Source organism: Physeter macrocephalus, chromosome 5 (genome assembly GCF_002837175.3).
Source record: "Physeter macrocephalus isolate SW-GA chromosome 5, ASM283717v5, whole genome shotgun sequence".
In the NCBI taxonomy this organism is placed as follows: domain Eukaryota; kingdom Metazoa; phylum Chordata; class Mammalia; order Artiodactyla; family Physeteridae; genus Physeter; species Physeter macrocephalus.
This window is the reverse complement of record NC_041218.1, coordinates 18,184,420-18,188,338: the sequence shown is the minus strand read 5'-3', so window position 1 is coordinate 18,188,338 and position 3,919 is coordinate 18,184,420. Positions and strand designations below refer to the sequence as shown.

General features: G+C 40.3%; 1 protein-coding gene across 10 annotated transcripts in view; it reads right to left on the bottom strand.

The window, feature by feature from the left end:
* The window catches only part of CNOT4 (CCR4-NOT transcription complex subunit 4), a 145,989-nt gene that overhangs the window by 61,631 nt on the left and 80,439 nt on the right, over positions 1-3,919 (bottom strand). The gene's annotated exons all lie outside the window — the stretch shown is intronic.

The window sequence follows — 3,919 nt, the reverse complement described above, 5'->3', positions numbered from 1 at the left end:
CAGGCTCAGCGGCCATGGCTCACGGGCCCAGCCGCTCCGCGGCATGTGGGATCTTCCCAGACCGGGGCACGAGCCCGCGTCCCCTGCATTGGCAGGCGGACTCTCAACCACTGCGCCACCAGGGAAGCCCTCGTTAGCATGTTTTAAAAGCACTTCATTATTCCTTACCACTTACCTTGTCAGCCTCCTCTCTCACCATTTCACTCTAATTTTCCAGCCAAACAAATCATTTGCAGACTGAGCTCTTTCTCATCCAGAAGCATTTGTATAATTCCTGTGCCTGAAGCACTTTACCCCAGAGATAGCAGGAGAATACACATCTTCCCCCCAAGGTCAGGTACCATCTCTGTGCCTCCACAGCACACAGCACTCCTCATAATGTACTGTTGCTTTTATGAATAAACAGGGGCTACCTTTTTATTGGTTTATGTTCAATGTCTTACACAATGCCTGGCACACTGTAGGTACTCAATAAATGCTTATTGAAAAATTAAACTGTCTTAGTATTGAACAAAAAGAGTAACATTGGGGAGTTCCCTTGTGGTCCAGTGGTTAAGAACCCGCCTTCCAATGCAGGGGACGCGGGTTCGATCCCTGGTCAGGGAACTAAGATCCACCTGCTGCAGGGCAACTAAGCCCACACGCTGCAACTAAGACCCAACACAGCCAAATAAATAAATAAATACAGATCTAAATCTTAAAAAAAAAAAAAAAAAAGAATACCATGGATATAAAACACTGGTGGGCCTTAATGTATTAGAAAATGGCCTATGGCTCAAAAGAAATGGTTTGCCCAGGCAAGGGAAATTTAAATAATTCAGACGTTTTATATTAAGTTGCACATTACAGATTCTGTCTGAACATAAGTCAACGAGCAAAACAATACTCTAGTAAATAAAAAACGTAAAGAGTATGGGTAGTAGGTAGAACACCTTGCATATCACCACATTACCCATATATTTAATGTCCTATATTTACTTCACAGTGAGCCAACTTTAGTACTAATTACCATATAAAAGGCCACATGATAGAATTATAAATTCCCAATGGCATACCTAATGTGTAAAATGTCTTCCTATATATTCTTTGGGAACACAGTCAAGTGTTCATGAACACCACAGAGAAAATAAAAAATGTGGTAAGCAGATGGAAGGATGGATGGATAAATGGACGGATGGAGGAACAACAGACCATTCACTGGTGTAAAATACATTGGAATAGGAGCTCTAAGACCAGGGAGGTGGGGAGGATGGGGGTGGTTTCTAGCCCTGGCTCTGCTATGAAATAGCTGAGTGATCCTAGGCAAGTCACTCAACTTCCCCGTGCCTCGGTTTCCCGTTTGTAAAATGAAATGGTTGTGTCTTTAAAGTCTTTCAGTTCCTCAAACAAGCTGCTCTTTCATGCAGTCACGAACCTGAAACATCCTTGTCCTTATTCACTGCCCAGCTAATCCCTAATCATTTTTAATTATCCTTTCCTCAGGGAGGCTTTTTGTGGATCTCTGTACTAGCTAAATTCCCCACTGTTACATGTTCTCAAAAAGCCCTGTACTTCCCTGTTTATAAATGCTCGGCATGCTTACAAGTACTTAATTCTGTCTTCTCCACTGTCTGTAAGCTTGTACGGGTAAAGACTGTCTGCTTGCTAAACCACTTCATCTCCAACATCAAAGTACCTAACAGATTGTAAGTATTCAAAAGTTAATATACAGAATGAATGAATTAGGTTCTGACAATATAAATTTTTAGGATTTAGGAGATGATTACCTCTAATCATTACCTCTAATTACCATATCTTCTAAGACAGTTTTTTTTTCTATTGAGCAATAAATGAATACATTTGACTATCAATCTTGGTATGAAGTTTTCAGATGTACAAAAATTATTTTCAAAACAAGCTTTAAATTTTCCTAAATGTTCCTGTTTTGCTAATCAGAATTCAGTCAAATATCAAACTGTCATCATCCAAAAGTAAGTAAATCACAGGGATCTTCTTTGCCTCAAAAGTTACCCTAACAATTTGAAACTTCGAGTTTTCTAATGAAGCTGACTTTAAGTTTTCCAATCTGAAAGGGTTAGACAGTTACATTAAGAAAAATTTTAAAGATAATATTTAGAAGTAGTAGGATTTAATAACTAAAACACTAATCTCTGGTCTTCCTAGGCTTTCAAGAGAAATAAGAGAGAGAAACTAATGTTTAAGAAAATTCACTGTCCTCTCACCAAGCAATAATGATTTCAAAAGTATAAAACCAGGACAGTGATTTTTAAGTATATTTAGACTCATGATAAAATGTTCTCTCTCACTAGTCACCCCCTAGATTAATTTCTTTCTGTGTAATAGTTCTTCAGATTAATCTTACTAACATCATGTTATTTGAAATGAAAATAAGAAATCTCTGTATATAAGTAAAAACAAACCATAGATTCTAAAGAAGAGGTAGGAAACCTATAATCCAAACATCAGACTGAGACTATGGCTTAATTTTATCCAGCCTTTGGGTGGTGCTCTGTATGCCTCCAGTACCACAGGTGACTGGATTTTGTATTAAGAAAATCAAGTACATCCATATCCAAGAGTTATAAAATCAAAATAAAAGTTCCATTAATTTACTGGAGTAGCAGGAAATTCCCTGGTCGCCTAGTGGTTAGGATTCCGCGCTTTCACTGCCATGGCCCAGGTTCAGTCCCTGGTCAAGGAGCTGAGATCCCACAAGCTGCATGGTGCAGCAAAAAAAAAAAAAAAAAAAAAAAAAAAAGTAGGAATAAATAGAGGTAGGTAAATAAAAAACTTGCAGAGGCAAGAAATGCTCTCTGGTTGGAAAAAAAAGTAGTGTGGAAAGAGGGAGACAGAAGCGTTGGGACAAAGTTGTGGCAGAGTTCAAGGGTGAAGTGGGATTCTGCCTGTCGGGGGAGTTAAGTACTAGATTTCGGAAAAAGGGAGAATTGGCTGCTGAGGTTAAGCCATAGGCCTAAAATGAGCTCTCTCCTTATCATCTCTTATTAAAGAAGTCTTCTCCAGTATGAACCCTCTAACTTTGGAAAGAATGTCTCCGGAAGATCATGTAGCCCACTAATGCCAGCATCCCTGGACCTAGGTCCTAGTAATTCTTGAGCTGCCTCCACATTTATTACCAATGATAAAGCCTTCTTAGTAAGGTCACCCTGATTTTTCTCCTTTACTGATCATGAAGCCCTTCACAGCCTTAATACATAGTAAACTTATCAGCAATAAATATTTTTTATTGTCTCTAAACTGATTTGTACAAAATCAGTGTATAGACACCTTAAATTTCCTCCTTCTGGGGCCTTTAGCCCACTTAGCCAAGTTCAAAGATTCCCACCTCCCTAATCATATTCACTATAATCCTCCCTCTGATTGCGACCATCATGAGCATTACTTCAAACCCTTCTCAAGGAGTACTTTTGACAGATCCCCCAAATTCGGCTCTCTCCAACATTCTGGCTGCCAATCAGTTTCTATCTGCCTTCCCAACAATCTAGTCAGCACCTCCTGGTATATCAGAAACTAAAAGTTAGCAGATGTGCATCCATGGGCATCAAGGAAAGTTATGAGTTCAACATTATTCTAATAAGGCTGGTGGAGGAAGGAAAGAAAAGAGTTAAGTAATAAACAAAAGGGTTAAGACCTCCCCTGCCTCCAAATGAATGACAAAGAACCTGGTCCATAGTTTCCCTTCATCAAATTCTCCCTCTTTCCCCAAAACTGGCTTAAAATGAATGAATAAAGAATGATGATACAGGGCCTCCCTGGTGGCACAGTGGTTGAGAGTCTGCCTGCCGATGCAGGGGACACGGGTTCGTGCCCCGGTGCGGGAAAATCCCACATGCCGCGGAGCGGCTGGGCCCGTGAGCCACGGCTACTGAGCCTGAGCATCCAGAGCCTGTGCTCCGCAATG